This window comes from Ranitomeya variabilis, chromosome 4 (assembly GCF_051348905.1).
Source record: "Ranitomeya variabilis isolate aRanVar5 chromosome 4, aRanVar5.hap1, whole genome shotgun sequence".
Lineage (NCBI taxonomy): Eukaryota > Metazoa > Chordata > Amphibia > Anura > Dendrobatidae > Ranitomeya > Ranitomeya variabilis.
Window position 1 is genome coordinate 722,964,739 of NC_135235.1, and position 20,617 is coordinate 722,985,355.

General features: G+C 51.9%; 3 protein-coding genes across 3 annotated transcripts in view; all 3 read left to right on the forward strand.

Annotated features, from left to right (window-relative positions):
• LOC143766657 (uncharacterized) overlaps positions 1–20,617 on the forward strand; it is a 1,190,188-nt gene that overhangs the window by 826,009 nt on the left and 343,562 nt on the right. The window lies entirely within an intron of this gene.
• The window catches only part of LOC143766661 (uncharacterized), a 447,161-nt gene continuing 433,875 nt past the window's right edge, over positions 7,332–20,617 (forward strand). Inside the window, exon 1 of the mRNA XM_077254495.1 lies at positions 7,332–7,359. The gene's annotated coding sequence lies outside the window, so the exon portion shown is untranslated. The remainder of the gene's footprint in view (positions 7,360–20,617) is intronic.
• Positions 14,508–20,617, forward strand: part of LOC143768242 (uncharacterized) — a 688,323-nt gene continuing 682,213 nt past the window's right edge. The window contains exon 1 of the mRNA XM_077256935.1: positions 14,508–14,602. The gene's annotated coding sequence lies outside the window, so the exon portion shown is untranslated. The remainder of the gene's footprint in view (positions 14,603–20,617) is intronic.

Here is a 20,617-nt window from a genome sequence, read left to right on the forward strand (position 1 = left end):
TATACTCCGTGGCCTGTGCTATATACTACGTGGGCTCTGCAATCCACTCTGTGGCCTGTGCTGTATACTACGTGGGCTCTGCAATCTACTCCGTGGCCTGTACTATATACTTCGTGGGCTGTTATGACCCCAATGGCGAGGGTCTCAGAGGAACGTGGAAGTCAGCAGAATACAAAAATCCAGCTCATAGGGCAGTGGTAACTGGGTTGACCATATATCTACTCCTAACGCCAACACTAGAAGTAGCCGGGGATCATTCCTACGTTGATTCTAGATGACACGCGCCAGCCGGAGAATCTAGCTACCCCTAGTAGAGGAAAACAAAAGACCTTTCTTGCCTCCAGAGAAGGGGACCCCAAAGCTGGATAGAAGCCCCCCACAAATAATGACAGTGAGGTAAGAGGAAATGACAAACACAGAAATGAACCAGGTTTAGCACAGAGAGGCCCGCTTACTGATAGCAGAATAAAGAAAGGTAACTTATATGGTCAACAAAAACCCTATCAAAATCCACACTGGAAATTCAAGAACCCCCGAACCGTCTAACGGTCCGGGGGGAGAACACCAGCCCCCCTAGAGCTTCCAGCAAAGGTCAGGATATAGATTTGGAACAAGCTGGACAAAAATACAAAACCAAAACAAATAGCAAAAAGCAAAAGGCAGACTTAGCTGATATAACTGGAACCAGGATCAGTAGACAAGAGCACAGCAGACTAGCTCTGATAACTACGTTGCCAGGCATAGAACTGAAGGTCCAGGGAGCTTATATAGCAACACCCCTAACTAACGACCCAGGTGCGGATAAAAGGAATGACAGAAAAACCAGAGTCAAAAAACTAGTAACCACTAGAGGGAGCAAAAAGCAAATTCACAACAGTACCTCCCCCCCTTAGTGAGGGGTCACCGAACCCTCACCACGACCACCAGGGCGATCAGGATGAGCGGCATGAAAGGCACGAACTAAATCGGCCGCATGAACATCAGAGGCGACCACCCAGGAATTATCCTCCTGACCATAGCCCTTCCACTTGACCAGGTACTGAAGTCTCCGCCTGGAGAGGCGAGAATCCAAGATCTTCTCCACCACGTACTCCAACTCGCCCTCAACCAACACCGGAGCAGGAGGCTCAGCAGAAGGAACCACAGGCACAATGTACCGCCGCAACAAGGACCTATGAAATACATTGTGAATAGCAAACGACACAGGAAGATCCAGACGAAAAGATACAGGATTAAGGATTTCCAATATCTTGTAAGGCCCAATAAAACGAGGTTTAAATTTGGGAGAGGAGACCTTCATAGGAACAAAGCGGGAAGAAAGCCATACCAAATCCCCAACGCGTAGTCGGGGACCCACACCGCGGCGGCGGTTGGCAAAGCGCTGAGCCTTCTCCTGTGACAACTTCAAGTTGTCCACCACATGATTCCAGATCTGCTGCAACCTATCCACCACAGAATCCACCCCAGGACAGTCAGAAGGCTCCACATGACCCGAAGAAAAGCGAGGATGGAAACCAGAGTTGCAGAAAAAAGGCGAAACCAAGGTGGCGGAACTAGCCCGATTATTAAGGGCAAACTCAGCCAACGGCAAGAATGTCACCCAATCGTCCTGATCAGCAGAGACAAAACACCTCAAATAAGCCTCCAAAGTCTGATTGGTTCGCTCCGTCTGTCCATTAGTCTGAGGATGGAAAGCAGACGAAAACGACAAATCAATGCCCATCCTACTACAAAAGGATCGCCAGAACCTGGAAACGAACTGGGATCCTCTGTCTGACACAATATTCTCAGGGATGCCGTGCAAACGAACCACGTTCTGGAAAAACACAGGAACCAGATCGGAAGAGGAAGGCAGCTTAGGCAAAGGAACCAAATGGACCATCTTGGAGAAGCGATCACAAATCACCCAGATAACGGACATGCCCTGAGATAGCGGAAGATCAGAAATGAAATCCATGGAGATATGTGTCCAAGGTCTCTTCGGGACAGGCAAGGGCAAGAGCAAACCGCTGGCACGAGAACAGCAAGGCTTAGCTCAAGCACAAGTCCCACAGGACTGCACAAATGACCGCACATCCCTTGACAAGGAAGGCCACCAAAAGGACCTGGCCACCAGATCTCTGGTGCCAAAAATTCCCGGGTGACCTGCCAACACCGAGGAATGAACCTCGGAAATGACTCTGCTGGTCCACTTATCCGGGACAAACAGTCTGTCAGGTGGACAAGACTCAGGCCTATCAGCCTGAAATCTCTGCAACACACGTCGCAGATCCGGAGAAATAGCTGACAAGATAACTCCATCTTTAAGAATACCAACAGGATCAGCGACTCCAGGAGCATCAGGCACAAAGCTCCTAGAAAGAGCATCGGCCTTCACATTCTTTGAACCTGGTAAATACGAGACAACAAAATCAAAGCGGGAGAAAAACAATGACCAGCGGGCCTGTCTCGGATTAAGGCGTTTAGCAGACTCGAGATACATCAGATTTTTGTGATCAGTCAAGACCACCACACGATGCTTAGCACCCTCGAGCCAATGACGCCACTCCTCAAATGCCCATTTCATGGCCAACAACTCCCGATTGCCCACATCATAATTTCGCTCGGCAGGCGAAAACTTCCTAGAGAAAAAGGCACAAGGTTTCATAACAGAGCAACCAGGGCCTCTCTGCGACAAAACGGCCCCTGCCCCAATCTCCGAAGCATCCACCTCAACCTGAAAGGGAAGTGAGACGTCAGGCTGGCACAAAACAGGCGCCGAAGTAAACCGGCGTTTCAACTCCTGGAAAGCCTCCACGGCAGCAGGAGCCCAGTTAGCTACATCGGAGCCCTTCTTGGTCATATCCGTCAAAGGTTTCACAATGCTAGAAAAATTAGCGATAAAACGACGGTAGAAGTTAGCGAAGCCCAAGAACTTCTGAAGACTCTTAACTGACGAGGGCTGAGTCCAATCAAGAATAGCTCGGACCTTGACTGGGTCCATCTCCACAGCAGAAGGGGAAAAAATGAACCCCAAAAAGGGAACCTTCTGCACACCAAAGAGACACTTTGAGCCCTTGACAAACAAAGAATTTTCACGCAAAATTTTAAAGACCAACCTGACCTGCTCCACATGCGAATCCCAATTATCAGAAAAAAACAAAATATCATCCAGATAAACAATCAAAAATTTATCCAGATACTTCCGGAAAATGTCATGCATAAAGGACTGAAAAACTGAAGGCGCATTGGAGAGCCCAAAAGGCATCACCAAGTACTCAAAATGACCTTCGGGCGTATTGAATGCGGTTTTCCATTCATCACCTTGCTTAATGCGCACAAGGTTGTACGCACCACGAAGGTCTATCTTGGTGAACCACTTGGCACCCTTAATCCGGGCAAACAAGTCAGACAACAGCGGTAAAGGATACTGAAATTTGACAGTGATCTTATTTAAAAGCCGATAATCAATACAAGGTCTCAAAGATCCGTCCTTTTTTGCCACAAAAAAGAATCCCGCACCAAGAGGGGAAGAAGACGGACGAATATGTCCTTTCTCCAGAGACTCCTTGATATATGAACGCATAGCGGTATGTTCAGGTACCGACAGATTAAACAGTCTTCCCTTAGGAAATTTACTGCCTGGGATCAAATCTATAGCACAGTCACAGTCCCTATGAGGAGGCAGTGCACTGGACTCAGACTCACTGAAGACATCCTGATAATCAGACAAATACTCCGGAACTTCCGAAGGCGTAGAAGAAGCAATAGACACAGGCAGGGAATCCCCATGAATACCACGACAGCCCCAACTTGAGACTGACATAGCCTTCCAGTCCAGGACTGGATTATGGGTCTGTAACCATGGCAGCCCTAAAACGACCAAATCATGCATTTTATGTAAAACCAGGAAACGTATCACCTCGCGGTGTTCAGGAGTCATGCACATGGTAACCTGTGTCCAATACTGCGGTTTATTTGCTGCCAATGGTGTAGCATCAATACCCCTAAGAGGAATAGGATTTTCTAATGGTTCAAGAGTAAAACCACAGCGCTTAGCAAATGAGAGATCCATGAGACTCAGGGCAGCACCTGAATCTACAAACGCCATGACAGGATAAGATGACAGTGAGCAAATCAAAGTTACAGACAGAATAAATTTAGGTTGCAAATTACCAACGGTGACAGGACTAACAACCTTAGCTATACGTTTAGAGCATGCTGAGATAACATGTGTAGAATCACCACAGTAGTAGCACAAGCCATTCCGGCGTCTATGAATTTTCCGCTCATTTCTAGTCAGGATTCTATCACATTGCATTAAATCAGGTGTCTGTTCAGACAACACCATGAGGGAATTTGCGGTTTTTCTATCACATTGCACCGAATTAGGTGTCTGTTCAGACAACACCATGAGGGAATTTGCGGTTTTGCGCTCCCGCAACCGCCGGTCAATTTGAATAGCCAGTGCCATAGTATCATTCAGACCTGTGGGAATGGGAAAACCCACCATAACATTCTTAATGGCTTCAGAAAGGCCATTTCTAAAATTAGCGGCCAGTGCACACTCGTTCCAATGTGTCAGCACGGACCATTTCCGAAATTTTTGGCAATACACTTCAGCCTCGTCCTGCCCCTGAGACATAGCCAGCAAGGCCTTTTCTGCCTGAATCTCAAGATTGGGTTCCTCATAAAGTAAACCGAGCGCCAGAAAAAACGCATCAATATCAGCCAATGCCGGATCTCCTGGCGCCAGCGAAAAAGCCCAATCCTGAGGGTCGCCCCGTAAGAACGAAATAACAATTTTTACTTGCTGAGCAGAATCTCCAGATGAACAGGGTCTCAGGGACAGAAACAATTTACAATTATTCACGAAATTCCTAAACTTAAACCTGTCTCCGGAAAACAGTTCAGGAATCGGTATTTTAGGTTCTGACCTAGGATTTCTGATAACATAGTCTTGTATGCCCTGCACACGAGTAGCCAGCTGGTCCACACTTGTAATCAAGGTCTGGACATTCATGTCTGCAGCAAGCATAGCCACTCTGAGGTAAAGGGGAAGAAGAAAAAAAAAACTCAGAATCTTCTTTCTTATAATCCCTCTTCTGCAATGCATTAAACATTTAATACTGGCCTGGCAAACTGTTATGACCCCAATGGCGAGGGTCTCAGAGGAACGTGGAAGTCAGCAGAATACAAAAATCCAGCTCATAGGGCAGTGGTAACTGGGTTGACCATATATCTACTCCTAACGCCAACACTAGAAGTAGCCGGGGATCATTCCTACGTTGATTCTAGATGACACGCGCCAGCCGGAGAATCTAGCTACCCCTAGTAGAGGAAAACAAAAGACCTTTCTTGCCTCCAGAGAAGGGGACCCCAAAGCTGGATAGAAGCCCCCCACAAATAATGATGGTGAGGTAAGAGGAAATGACAAACACAGAAATGAACCAGGTTTAGCACAGAGAGGCCCGCTTACTGATAGCAGAATAAAGAAAGGTAACTTATATGGTCAACAAAAACCCTATCAAAATCCACACTGGAAATTCAAGAACCCCCGAACCGTCTAACGGTCCGGGGGGAGAACACCAGCCCCCCTAGAGCTTCCAGCAAAGGTCAGGATATAGATTTGGAACAAGCTGGACAAAAATACAAAACCAAAACAAATAGCAAAAAGCAAAAGGCAGACTTAGCTGATATAACTGGAACCAGGATCAGTAGACAAGAGCACAGCAGACTAGCTCTGATAACTACGTTGCCAGGCATAGAACTGAAGGTCCAGGGAGCTTATATAGCAACACCCCTAACTAACGACCCAGGTGCGGATAAAAGGAATGACAGAAAAACCAGAGTCAAAAAACTAGTAACCACTAGAGGGAGCAAAAAGCAAATTCACAACAGTGGGCTCTGCAATCTACTCTATGGCCTGTGCTACATACTACATGGGCTCTGCAATCTACTCCGTGGCCTGTGCTATATACTACGTGGGCTCTCCACTATACTCCGTGACCTGTGCTATATACTACGTGGGCTCTGCAATCCACTCTGGCCTGTGCTATATACTACATGGGCTCTGCAATCTACTCCGTGGCCTGTACTATATACTTCGCGGGCTCTGCAATCTATTCTATGGCCTGTGCTACATACTACATGGGCTCTGCAATCTACTCCGTGGCCTGTGCTATATACTACGTGGGCTCTGCACTATACTCCATGGCCTGTGCTATATACTACGTGGGCTCTGCAATCCACTCTGTGGCCTGTGCTATATACTACGTGGGCTCTGCAATCTACTCTGTGGCCTGTACTATATACTTCGCGGGCTCTGCAATCTATTCTATGGCCTGTGCTACATACTAAATGGGCTCTGCAATCTACTCCATGGCTTGTGCTATATACTACGTGGGCTCTGCAATCCACTCTGTGGCCTGTGCTATATACTACGTGGGCTCTGCAATCTACTCTGTGGCCTGTACTATATACTATGTGGGCTCTGCAATCTACTCTATGGCCTGTGCTACATACTACATGGGCTCTACCATCTACTCCGTGGCCTGTGCTATATACTACGTGGGCTGTGCAATATACTATGTCGCTGGGCAATATACTACATGGCCATGCATATTCTAGAATACCCGATGCGTTAGAATCGGGCCACCATCTACTGTAGTAAGGTTATATGCCCCTCTCACGTTAAGTTTGTAAAACCATTTATCTCCAGGTAATTGGCTAAACAGGTCAAGTATAAGGGGTAAAGGATAGGGAAGGTGAGCTGTGATTTTATTACTGTGTAGAAAAGGCGGCGTGAGGTAATTGTGCCAGTAGTGAGGGGGAATAATGGCGGGAATGTCACTGACTGAGAAGATTCCATGTAGGGTCTGCACTGCGGATATCATTCCCTGAGGCCCCTGATCACGTGACCCCTGACTCCTCCCCTCCTGTGACCTCATCACAGGTCCTGTGTGCACAGAGCAGCCATATATGTGGGGTAAATGCTAGAGTGTATGGGCTCCTTCCAGGTGTGATGTCATTTCCGGGGGCGTGTCCTATCGGGAGGGGGCGTGTTCTGAGTTCACATCATGGGCGTATTCTCTTTTTACCAAGATGGCAAAGGAAAGCAGCAGAGCAGAGCATGATAGCTTGTGGACGCCATGGAGGTTAGTACTTGGAAGGAGCCCATACACTCTAGGCTCAACCATCCCTCCTGACCCCACACATAAACTTCCCCTCATCCAGCACCATGACAACCAGCACAGCAGAGTCCTGCATACACTGAGGCCCCTGATCATGTGACCCTGACTCCTCCCCTCCTGTGACCTCATCACAGGTCCTGTGCGCACAGAGCAGCCATATACCTGGTGTGCGGCTCTGCGGGTGGAGGTAGGTGCTGGAGATTCCCCATTACTGGCAAATTAATATTAGAAATATATTGCTTGGTCTTCCAGACCTTATCTTGACCTCCGCTGTTCCTGGTAACTGCTATTTCTAAATTACATTTTGAACTGAGGAAAGGGCAGCTTGAAGAAAACACTTTGTTATCTTCTTATATCCTTCTCCAGCTTTGTGGCCTCCACCATTGTCAGAGAGCTAGTCAGCTGCTTAGAACACATGGCTGCTGTTTTTTGGCACAAGGTTAGAGGAGGCCGGGTTTTTACAAAGCTGGGAAATTTGCATCACCTGGACTTTCCTAACAATGATAGCGAACAAGCCGTAACCCTAACAAGCTAATTAAGGTGTGAAACCTGGGTCAAAGTTATCTGAGCACACATATCTTCAAGCGTGCCCAAACTTTTTCATCACCGCCTTTTCCTTTTTGAACTTTTTAAAATGTAAAAAATGCCGGGGGGGGGGGAGGCATGTGGTGACTAAAGATCTGGTGACACAGATGGATGGTGGCTCAAGGGTTGAAACCCAAGGCCGACAAACTGACCGCTGGCGGCGGGGAAAACCTAACAAGGGTGTGATGATGAGGGATGCTCAAATCCGACTGAGATGGTCTTCTCGACTGGTAGGGCAAGGTGACTTGCGTACCCGGTATCGGAACCCCGGTTTTATGTCATGTGTCCACCCCAATAGGGTTGAACAAAGGGGGGAGGTATGTGGTGCAGTGACCCACGTTACAGCCACGGGGCACTGTGTGTGCGCTTCAAGATGCATAAATGGCATAAATGTGATGAGACAAAGTCCGGCAGGAGTGTAAATGGCCGGTGTGTGTGTTTCAGAGGAAGACTCTGCACTGTCAGTCTGAAGTTAAGTTGTTGTGCTGGGACCTGTAGTCCCACAAGTGATTGTATAATGCTAATGGGAGACTGGCGGGGCTAGTTATGAGAGATGGGAGGGTTAAACTAGCCACACACACACCCACACTCCCACCCAGGGAGTGGTTACAGGTATATAATGTGACCAGGGTGTGAGTCACATGTTCCAGTGTGGTTCCTGTGTATGGTTCCGTTTGTTCCATGTGCAAGGTCCTGGACAGTCAGTGTTGGAGTCTCCTGGCATTGGAGAAGTCCTGCAAGCACCTGAGACCGTGGACCTAGTAGACGGTCAGTGTTGGATTGTCCTGAAGTGGGCTGGAGTCCTGGAAGCACTACTGAGGCTATGGACTGAATGCTCGAGGGTGTTGGATTGTCCTGGGATTGACTGGAGTCCTGGAAGCACCTGGTAAGAGTGGGAGTCCTGGAATGGTCAGTGTTGGATTGTCCGCGGATGGACTGGAGTCTTGTAAGCACTGGGGAAGATTATGGACTGATGGCCTGTGTGTTGGAAGTGCCTGTGATTGGACTTCCTGGAAGCGCATGGAAAGGCTGCATCTACAGAGCCTGAGACGGTTTCTGTGTTGGGGAAGCCACAGTTCCTACTGTGGGTCTGGCCTATTCGAGGGGCCCTGGTCACAAGGACGGTGATCCCAGTGAGGCAGTTTCCCTGTGAAGCAGCACTGGCAGGAGTCAGTGTGCGGAGCCGGAGCTCCTGAGAGGTAACCCCTGGTATGGGAAAAACCTGTGATATACCGCAGAAACACATCTGCCATTGGAACAGACTGTCGGGGTTTAATATGTTCCATTGATGCATGTAATGAACTGTAATGAAGAGATAAGACGCGACTACCGAATGCTTTGTAAAGCCACACGTATTAAAGTAACAGACTATGTAAGCTGGTGACGTGTAACCTGGCTTACGGTGCGGTTTATGACGCTTTAATAAACCGGAATGGACTTAATTTGTGTGAGAAATCGTGCCTGTATGTGTTATTCCCGTGCAAAGCGAGTGTCCCCCAAAACCCGAAGTAAGGGAAATGCTACATATGGTGCTCGAAGCCGGCAACGATCCAGGGCGCACGTGCGGAGTTAATGACTGTAACTCGGCGGGGTTATGAAGGTGACAAGCGTCTTGCTGTGGATCAGTGAGTCCACAAAGGTGACAAGCGTCTTGCTGTGGATCGGCGGGTCCACAAAGTTTGCGGTGGAGCCGTGTAGAGCCTTGTGGAGCATAGCTGCAGTTGCAGCAAGAGGTTCAGCAGCAGCGGCTTGTGATTGCCAGCAGGAGCTGGTGAAGAGTTGAAACAAAAAACAAAACTTTTTTTTTTTTGCAGTCTCTTAAAAGGCCAGTGCGACCCAAAGAGACATGTTTTTTCCTGTACTGTGTGAACTGGTGTCGGAGAATACCATTGTGTGGTGTCCCTAAAAGGGGTAGTGTCCCAAAAATGGTGCGGAAAACCCAATCAGGGATGGTTGCCAAAAAAGAGGCGGAGTCCAAAAAGGGGGCGGTTTCCCAAAAGGTAGTAGTTGCCCAAAAAGGGGTGGTGGCCCTAAAGGGGTGGAATCCAAAAAAAGGGCAGAGCCTCCTGAAGTTAAAGGGGTGGCACAGATCGGTGGGCCCCAGGTGCAGTTGTGCTATGCAGGTCCATGCTATACTGTGAATTGCTCAGCTAATGTTTTGTCACAACAGTGCTCCTTTTCTTTGGATGGAGAAAGTGTGGTGGGACTGATAGACCCAGGGAGTGAAGTGACTTTTCTGAGAACCCCTTCTGAATGCACTGTGTCACCTGGGTTAGGGACAAGAGTGAATGACACAGGTGGGGATGTTAAACGACATTTGACAGCCTGCCTTTACATTGACACGACAGAGGAGTCCACATACCACGAAGTAAGGGTAGTCCCGGACTTAGGGTACACTATGGTAATAGGGCGAGACTTGGAAACCCTGTGGGACTGGTGGAAAAAAGGGAAAGTGTCTGTGGGGTTAATGTGTATGAAAACTGTTGCAGAGAATGCACCCCCAATAGTTGACAGTCCTAAGGTGGGCGTGACCAAGGAAAATGGTGGACGGGCCCAACTTAGTGACACGACGTTGGAAGTAACACCTCCCAAAACTGACGGGTCAGATAAACTGGTGACCAAAGGAAGTCGTGGATGGGCCCAACTTATGGACATGATGTCACCTGATGTGTACCCCAATATGATGGTTTGTAGTGTGGTAAATAGAACCTGTGGAGCTGACACCCAGTTAGAGAGTGACTTGGGAGTTCACCATACTGTGGGGTGTGACACAGACTATGCGGGTGACTGTGACTCTGAGGAAGCAAGGGAGTACAGTAAAGAAGAGCCCCACCAAAAGAAAAAATCTTCCTGTCGCTGGAGACATAAAGGGTGCAAAGAAATGGTACCAGTTGCACCTTGTGAAGAAGAGCAGAAGGCCACCAAAGGAGTGGGGCCTGAAGTAGAAACCCGGTTAAAGCAAGAGGAGCTTTGGAGACAGGCTGCTGAGTGCCGTGTGAGTGCCTTAGAGAAAGAGGTGGCGGAGCTCAGAGGTCGCCTGGAAGAAAGCCAGTCAATGCATAAAGCAGCCTGGGAGAAGGTGGAGCGGCAGGTGTCTATCCTGGCCAAACATCTGGAAACTGGTGATATTCAGAGGAAGTCGGTTCTGAAAGCTGAACAAGATGGGTGTCTAATGACAGCAGAAGAGAAGGAGAGTTCCTTGTTCAAGTGCATGATAGACGTACCTGAAGACCTGAGAGAGGCATGTGCCAGGGAGTCTATGCATGAAGGGTTCAAGAAGGCTGTGGGGGCGTGTAAGGTGAGCTGGACCCTGGAAACAAGTCAGTTAGTGATACTGTCCACAACTGATGTCACAGCAAAGAGAGTAGCTACCCTGAGTGACATACACTGGAGATATGTGTGCACAAAGTGGATGATCCAATTGCAGAATGAAGACGCTGATAGATGACTGGAGCATGTGAGAAAAGCTGGGAGTCGTCAGGAAACTGTAATACAGATACCCGTCTCTATGGTAAAAAGAGTCATTGGAAGGAATGGTCAAGCCATGCAAGAAATGGTGGATAAATCTGGAGTGGTGAGGTTGAAAATACCTGGTGTTCACGAAGTACAGTTGCCTCGGAAAAAGGTATGGTTCCCTTCTTCGTTGTAGGAACAGAGGAGAGTCTTAGCGAAATACGAACTCTGTTGGAATATCGTATGGTATATTTGAAGGAAATGGAGCAGCTAAGAGTTAAAGGACGACGCCTTACAGGACTACTGCATTCAGTTGATGGAAGAGGGCTGCCACGTTTGACCCGAAATGTGGACAAGAAAAAGGGTGGAAGTACCCAGCCTATTGAAAGGAGTAGTGTCACCTCAGTTGACTCAGGGATGAGTGACATAGGTGGAAGAACTTGTAGCAAAAATGTGGTGACTAAAGATCTGGTGACATAGACGGATGGTGACTCGAAGGTTGAAACCCAAGGCCGACACTGACCGCTGGGGCGGGGAAAACCTAACAAGGGTGTGATGATGAGGGATGCTCAAATCCGACTGAGACGGTCCTCTCGACTGGTAGGGCAAGGTGACTTGCGTACCCGGTATCGGAACCCCGGGTTTATGTCATGTGTCCACCCCAATAGGGTTGAACAAAGGGGGGAGGTATGTGGTGCAGTGACCCACGTTACAGCCACGGGGCGCTGTGTGTGCGCTTCAAGATGCATAAATGGGGGCATAAATGTGATGAGACAAAGTCCGGCAGGAGTGTATCTGGCCGGTGTGTGTTGCAGAGGAAGACACTGCGCTGTCAGTCTGAAGTTAAGTTGGTGTGCTGGGAACTGTAGTCCCACAAGTGATTGTGTAATGCTAATGGGAGACTGGCGGGGCTACTTATGAGAGATGGGAGGGTCAAACTAGCCACACACACCCACACTCCCACCCAGGGAGTGGTTACAGGTATATAATGTGACCAGGGTGTGGGTCACATGTTCCGGTGTGGTTCCTGTGTATGGTTCCGTTTGTTCCATGTGCAAGGTCCTGGACAGTCAGTGTTGGAGTCTCCTGGCATTGGAGAAGTCCTGCAAGCACCTGAGACCGTGGACCTAATAGACGGTCAGTGTTGGATTGTCCTGAAGTGGGCTGGAGTCCTGGAAGCACTACTGAGGCTATGGACTGAATGCTCGAGGGTGTTGGATTGTCCTGGGATGGACTGGAGTCCTGGAAGCACCTGGTAAGAGTGGGAGTCATGAAATGGTCAGTGTTGGATTGTCCGCGGATGGACTGGAGTCCTGTAAGCACTGGGGAAGATCATGGACTGATGGCCTGTGTGTTGGAAGTGCCTGTGATTGGACTTCCTGGAAGCGCATGGAAAGGCTGCATCTACAGAGCCTGAGACAGTTTCTGTGCTAGGGAAGCCACAGTTCCTACTGTGGGTCTGGACTATCTGAGGGGCCCTGGTCATAAGGACGGTGATCCCAGTGAGGCAGCTTTCCCCTGTGAACCAGCACTGGCAGAAGTCAGTGTGTGGAGCCGAAGCTCCTGAGAGGTAACACCTGGTATGGGAAAAACCTGGTATGGGAAAAACGCTAAAAAAATATACACTCACTGGCCACTTTATTAGGTACACCTGTCCAACTTCTTGTTAACACTTAATTTCTAATCAGCCAATCACATGGCGGCAACTCAGTGCATTTAGGCATGTAGACATGGTCAAGACAATCTCCTGCAGTTCAAACCGAGCATCAGTATGGGGAAGAAAGGTGATTTGAGTGCCTTTGAACGTGGCATGGTTGTTGGTGCCAGAAGGGCTGGTCTGAGTATTTCAGAAACTGCTGATCTACTGGGATTTTCACGCACAACCATCTCTAGGGTTTACTGAGAATGGTCCAAAAAAGAAAAAAAATCCAGTGAGCGGCAGTTCTGTGGGCGGAAATGCCTTGTTGATGCCAGAGGTCAGAGGAGAATGGGCAGACTGGTTCGAGCTGATAGAAAGGCAACAGTGACTCAAATCGCCACCCGTTACAACCAAGGTAGGCCTAAGAGCATCTCTGAACGCACAGTGCGTCAAACTTTGAGGCAGATGGGCTACAGCAGCAGAAGACCACACCGGGTACCACTCCTTTCAGCTAAGAACAGGAAACTGAGGCTACAATTTGTACAAGCTCATCGAAATTGGACAGTAGAAGATTGGAAAAACGTTGCTTGGTCTGATGAGTCTCGATTTCTGCTGCGACATTCGGATGGTAGGGTCAGAATTTGGCGTAAACAACATGAAAGCATGGATCCATCCTGCCTTGTATGGAGCATCTTTGGGATGTGCAGCCGACAAATCTGCGGCAACTGTGTGATGCCATCATGTCAATATGGACCAAAATCTCTGAGGAATGCTTCCAGCACCTTGTTGAATCTATGCCACGAAGAATTGAGGCGGTTCTGAAGGCAAAAGGGGGTCCAACCCGTTACTAGCATGGTGTACCTAATAAAGTGGCCGGTGAGTGTATATACTGTATATACCTAAAATACAAAAGAAATGTGTCATCTTTAACTTTAGGCCTTTTAGACATCATTTCATCTTTAACTTGCTTAACTGTTCACAATAACAGCAAAAAACATCTATTACAATTAGGATTCACATACACTGAGGCATCTGATCATATGACCACTGAGGTGTTGGAGGCTCCATTATTCTCTATGTGGAGTGCGGCTCTGCGGGTGGAGGTCGGTGCTGGAGGCTCCATTATTCTCTATGTGGAGTGCGGCTCTGCGGGTGGAGGTCGGTGCTGGAGGCTCCATTATTCTCTATGTGGAGTGCGGCTCTGCGGCTGGAGGTCGGTGCTGGAGGCTCCATTATTCTCTATGTGGAGTGTGGGTGGAGGTCGGTGCTGGAGGCTCCATTATTCTCTATGTGGAGTGCGGCTCTGCGGGTGGAGGTCGGTGCTGGAGGCTCCATTATTCTCTATGTGGAGTGCGGCTCTGCGGGTGGAGGTCGGTGCCGGAGGCTCCATTACTCTCTATGTGGAGTGCGGCTCTGCGGGTGGAGGTCGGTGCTGGAGGCTCCATTATTCTCTATGTGGAGTGCGGCTCTGCGGGTGGAGGTCGGTGCTGGAGGCTCCATTATTCTCTATGTGGAGTGCGGCTCTGCGGGTGGAGGTCGGTGCTGGAGGCTCCATTATTCTCTATGTGGAGTCAGCTCTGCGGGTGGAGGTCGGTGCTGGAGGCTCCATTATTCTCTATGTGGAGTCAGCTCTGCGGGTGGAGGTCGGTGCTGGAGGCTCCATTATTCTCTATGTGGAGTGCAGCTCTGCGGGTGGAGGTCGGTGCTGGAGGCTCCATTATTCTCTATGTGGAGTGCGGCTCTGCGGGTGGAGGTCGGTGCTGGAGGCTCCATTATTCTCTATGTGGAGTGTGGCTCTGCGGGTGGAGGTCGGTGCTGGATGCCCCATTATTCTCTATGTGGAGTGCGGCTCTGCGGGTGGAGGTCGGTGCTGGAGGCTTCATTATTCTCTATGTGGAGTGTGGCTCTGCGGGTGGAGATCGGTGCTTGAGATTCCCTATTACTGGGCATAGGGAATATAATATAATAATAATAACTAGATGGGTATTTCCTGAAGGAACTACAGATAGTGCTTTGGAATGGTGCCCGGGCTGCCCCTGCAAGACTTTCACACTTGGGTGCCCCTCAGATGCTGGTTTGGTAGTTGTAGCCCCTCAGGGTTGAGGATTTGGTGGCCCGGGTCACTCTGGGTCCGATTTGGTGGCCCGGGTCACTCTGGGTCCGATTTGGTGGGCCGGGTCACTCTGGGTCCGATTTGGTGGGCCGGGTCACTCTGGGTCCGATTTGGTGGGCCGGGTCACTCTGGGTCCGATTTGGTGGGCCGGGTCACTCTGGGTCCGATTTGGTGGGCCGGGTCACTCTGGGTCCGATTTGGTGGGCCGGGTCACTCTGGGTCCGATTTGGTGGCCCGGGTCACTCTGGGTCCGATTTGGTGGGCCGGGTCACTCTGGGTCCGATTTGGTGGGCCGGGTCACTCTGGGTCCGATTTTGTGGGCCGGGTCACTCTGGGTCCGATTTGGTGGCCCGGGTCACTCTGGGTCCAATTTGGTGGCCCGGGTCACTCTGGGTCCGAGTTGGTGGCCCAGGTCACTCTGGGTCCGAGTTGGTGGCCCGGGTCACTCTGGGTCCGATTTGGCGGGCGGCGCCACTCTGGGTCCGATTTGGCGGGCGGCGCCACTCTGGGTCCGATTTGGCGGGCGGCGCCACTCTGGGTCCGATTTGGCAAGAGGGGGCACTCTGGTCCGATTTGGTGGGCTGGGTCCGATTTGGTGAGCGGGGCAATAATTATAAGACTACAGATAGTGTTTTGGAATTGTGCTCTACTGTCACTTTAAGAGCGGACATTATCTGACAAAACTTGTGACCTGGTGGGCTGATGTAGAGTTTATAGGCGTTGGCATAGTAACTGGGTCTCACTGCGCATATCAATGAGCTAATCAGCCAGGTGGCAGTTATTTTTAGAAATTGCCTCAGAAATCAGGCCCATTATAAACGTATTGGAAAATTTCCCTATTGAAACGCATTGAGACACTTTTTTCAAACGCAAATTGCGCCAAAACTACAAATCCGATCGACACGAAAAATACTTAGCACACCTCTCAGGAACGCTGGCTTCGAAATGACACCTCACTGGAGTCTGTGAGTTTAGCGGTTCGGGCCGCATTACGTGCGGACTGAATAATAAGAAGAATAACTAGATGGGTATTTCCTGAAGGAACTACAGATAGTGCTTTGGAATGGTGCCCGGGCTGCCCCTGCAAGACTTTCACACTTGGGTGCCCCTCAGGCGCTGGTTTGGTAGTTGTAGCCCCACAGGGTTGAGGCTTGGTGGGCCGGGTCACTCTGGGTCCGATTTGGTGGGCCGGGTCACTCTGGGTCCGATTTGGTGGGCCGGGTCACTCTGGGTCCCATTTGGTGGGCCGGGTCACTCTGGGTCCCATTTGGTGGGCCGGGTCACTCTGGGTCCCATTTGGTGGGCCGGGTCACTCTGGGTCCCATTTGGTGGGCCGGGTCACTCTGGGTCCCATTTGGTGGCCCGGGTCACTCTTGGTCCCATTTGGTGGCCCGGGTCACTCTGGGTCCCATTTGGTGGCCCGGGTCACTCTGGGTCCGATTTGGTGGCCCGGGTCACTCTGGGTCCCATTTGGTGGCCCGGGTCACTCTGGGTCCGATTTGGTGGCCCGGGTCACTCTGGGTCCGATTTGGTGGCCCGGGTCACTCTGGGTCCGATTTGGTGGTCCGGGTCACTCTGGGTCCGATTTGGTGGCCCGGGTCACTCTGGGTCCGATTTGGTGGCCCGGGTCACTCTGGGTCCGATTTGGTGGGCCGGGTCACTCTGGGTCCCATTTGGTGGGCCGGGTCACTCTGGGTCCCATTTGGTGGGCCGGGTCACTCTGGGTCCCATTTGGTGGGCCGGGTCACTCTGGGCCCGATTTGGTGGGCCGGGTCACTCTGGGCCCGATTTGGTGGCCCGGGTCACTCTGGGTCCGATTTGGTGGCCCGGGTCACTCTGGGTCCGATTTGGTGGCCCGGGTCACTCTGGGTCCGATTTGGTGGCCCGGGTCACTCTGGGTCCGATTTGGTGGCCCGGGTCACTCTGGGTCCGATTTGGTGGGCCGGGTCACTCTGGGTCCGATTTGGCGGGCGGCGCCACTCTGGGTCCGATTTGGCGGGCGGCGCCACTCTGGGTCCGATTTGGCGGGCGGCGCCACTCTGGGTCCGATTTGGCGGGCGGCGCCACTCTGGGTCCGATTTGGCGGGCGGCGCCACTCTGGGTCCGATTTGGCGGGCGGCGCCACTCTGGGTCCGATTTGGCGGGCGGCGCCACTCTGGGTCCGATTTGGCGGGCGGGGGCACTCTGGGTCCGATTTGGCAAGCGGGGGCACTCTCGTCCGATTTGGTGGGCTGGGTCCGATTTGGTGAGCGGGGCAATAATGATAAGACTACAGATAGTGCTTTGTAATTGTGCTGTACTGTCACTTTAAGAGCTGATATCTGACAAAACTTGTGACCTGGTGGGCTGGTAGAGTTTATAGGCGTTGGCATAGTAACTGGGTCTCACTGCGCATATCAATGAGGTAATCAGCCAGGTGGCAGTTATTTTTAGAAATTGCCTCAGAAATCAGGCCCATTATAAACGTATTGGAAAATTTCCCTATTGAAATGCATTGAGACACTTTTTTCAAACGCAAATTGCGCCAAAACTACAAATCCGATCGACACGAAAAATACTTAGCACACCTCTCAGGAACGCTGGCTTCGAAATGACACCTCACTGGAGTCTGTGAGTTTAGCGGTTCGGGCCGCATTACGTGCGGACTGAATAATAATAATAAGAACTAGATGGGTATTTCCTGAAGGAACTACAGATAGTGCTTTGGAATGGTGCCCGGGCTGCCCCTGCAAGACTTTCACACTTGGGTGCCCCTCAGGCGGTCCGATTTGGTGGGTTGGGTCAATCTGGGTCTGATTTTGTGGGCGGGGTAAATCTAGGTCCGATTCGGTGGGCGGGGTCACTTTTGGTCCGATTCTGTGGGCGCGGCCACTCTGGGTCCGATTCGGTGGGCGGAGCCACTCTGGGTCCGATTTGGTGGGCGGGGCACCTTAGGGACCAATTTGGTGGGTGGGGTCACTCGGTCCGATTTGGTGGGCTGGGCACCTCAGGGTCTGATTTGGTGGGCTGGGCACCTCAGGGTCCGATTTGGTGGGTGGGGTCACTCTGGGTCCGATTTGGTGGGCGGGGTCACTCTGGGCCCGATTTGGTGGAAGGGGTCACTCTGGGTCCGATTTGGTGGAAGGGGTCACTCTGGGTCTGATTTGGTGGAAGGGGTCACTCTGGGTCCGATTTGGTGGGCGGAGCCACTCTGGGTCCGATTTGGTGGGCGGGGTCACTCTGGGTCTGATTTAGGGGGCGGGGCCCCTCGGGGTCCGATTTGGTGGGCCGGGCCCCTCGGGGTCCGATTTGGTGGGCCGGGCCTCTCGGGTTCCGAATTGGTGAGCGGGGTAATCTACTATCTAATTATCTAAGGGCACTTCCGTCTTTCTGTCTCACAACACCGCTACGTCATCATCTCGTGAGACCGCAATGCACTCTTGGGACCGGAGCGCGCAACAAGCATCGGGTACCGGCCACTCCAGGTGCAACAAGCATCGTGTACCGGCCGCTCTAGGAGGTGCAACAACCATCAGATACCGGCCGCTCCAGGAGGTGAGTATGTAACTTTTTTATTTTAATTCTTTTTTTTTTTAACAGGGATATGCAGTATACTATGTGACTGGACAATATACTACGTGACTGGGCAGTATAACTACGTGGCTCTGCGCTGTATACTGCGTGGCTCTGTGCTGTATACTGCGTGGCTCTGCGCTGTATACTACGCGGCTCTGCGCTGTATACTACGCGGCTCTGCGCTGTATACTGCGTGGCTCTGCGCTGTGTACTGCGCGGCTCTGCGCTGTGTACTGCACGGCTCTGCGCTGTGTACTGCGCGGCTCTGCACTGTGTACTGCGCGTTCTGCGCTGTATACTGCGCGACTCTGCGCTGTATACTGCGCAGCTCTGCGCAGCTCTGCGCTTTGTACTGCGCGGCTCTGCGCTATATACTGCGTGGCTCTTCGCTGTATACTACGCGGCTCTGCGCTGTGTACTGCGCGGCTCTGCGCTGTGTACTGCGCGTGTCCGTGCTGTGTACTGCGCGTGTCTGCGCTGTATACTGCGGGGCTCTGCACTGTATACTGCGGGGCTCTGCGCTGTATACTACGCGGCTCAGCGCTGTATACTGCGCGGCTCTGCGCTGCATACTGCGTGGCTCTACGCTGCGTACTGCGCGGCTCTGCGCTGTATACTGGGTGGCTCTGCGCTGTGTACTGCGCGGCTCTGTGCTGTGTACTGTGCGGCTCTGCACTGTGTACTGCGCGGCTCTGCGCTGTGTACTGCGCGGCTCTGCGCTGTGTACTGCGCGGCTCTGCGCTTTATACTGTGCGGCTCTGCGCTCTGTACTGCTCGGCTCTGCGCTGTGTACTGCGCAGCTCTGCGCTGTATACTGCGCGGCTCTGCGCTGTGTACTGCGCGGCTCTGCGCTGTGTACTGCGCGGCTCTGCGCTATGTACTGCGCGGCTCTGCGCTGTGTACTGCGCGGCTCTGCGCTGTGTACTGCGCGGCTCTGCGCTGTGTACTGCACGGCTCTGCGCGGTATACTGCGCGGCTCTGCGCTTTATACTGTGCGGCTCTGCGCTCTGTACTGCACGGCTCTGCGCTGTCTACTGCGCGGCTCTGCGTTGTGTACTGCTCGGCTCTGCACTGTGTACTGCGCGGCTCTCCGCTTTATACTGCGCGGCTCTGCGCTTTATACTGCGCGGCTTTGCGCTGTGTACTGCATGGCTCTGCGCTGTGTACTGCGCGGCTCTGCGCTGTGTACTGCACGGCTCTGCGCTGTGTACTGCACGGCTCTGCGCTTTATACTGCGCGGCTCTGCGCTGTGTACTGCACGGCTCTGCGCTGTGTACTGCGCGGCTCTGCGCTGTGTACTGCACGGCTCTGCGCTTTATACTGCGCGGCTCTGCGCTGTGTACTGCACGGCTCTGCGCTGTGTACTGCGCGGCTCTGCGCTGTGTACTGCGCGGCTCTGCGCTTTATACTGCGCGGCTCTGCGCTTTATACTGCGCGGCTCTGCGCTGTGTACTGCGCGGCTCTGCGCTGTGTACTGCGCGGCTCTGCGCTGTGTACTGCACGGCTCTGCGCTTTATACTGCGCGGCTCTGCGCTGTGTACTGCACGGCTCTGCGCTGTGTACTGCGCGGCTCTGCGCTGTGTACTGCACGGCTCTGCGCTTTAAACTGCGCGGCTCTGCGCTGTGTACTGCACGGCTCTGCGCTGTGTACTGCGCGGCTCTGCGCTGTGTACTGCGCGGCTCTGCGCTTTATACTGCGCGGCTCTGCGCTGTGTATTGCGCGGCTCTGCGCTGTGTACTGCGCGGCTCTGCGCTGTGTACTGCACGGCTCTGCGCTTTGTACTGCGCGGCTCTGCGCTGTGTACTGCACGGCTCTGCGCTGTGTACTGCGCGGCTCTGCGCTGTGTACTGCACGGCTCTGCGCTTTATACTGCGCGGCTCTGCGCTGTGTACTGCACGGCTCTGCGCTGTGTACTGCGCGGCTCTGCGCTGTGTACTGCGCGGCTCTGCGCTTTATACTGCGCGGCTCTGCGCTGTGTACTGCGCGGCTCTGCGCTGTGTACTGCGCGGCTCTGCGCTGTGTACTGCACGGCTCTGCACTGTATACTGCGTGGCTGTGCAATATACTACGTGGACATGCATATTCTAGAATACCCGATG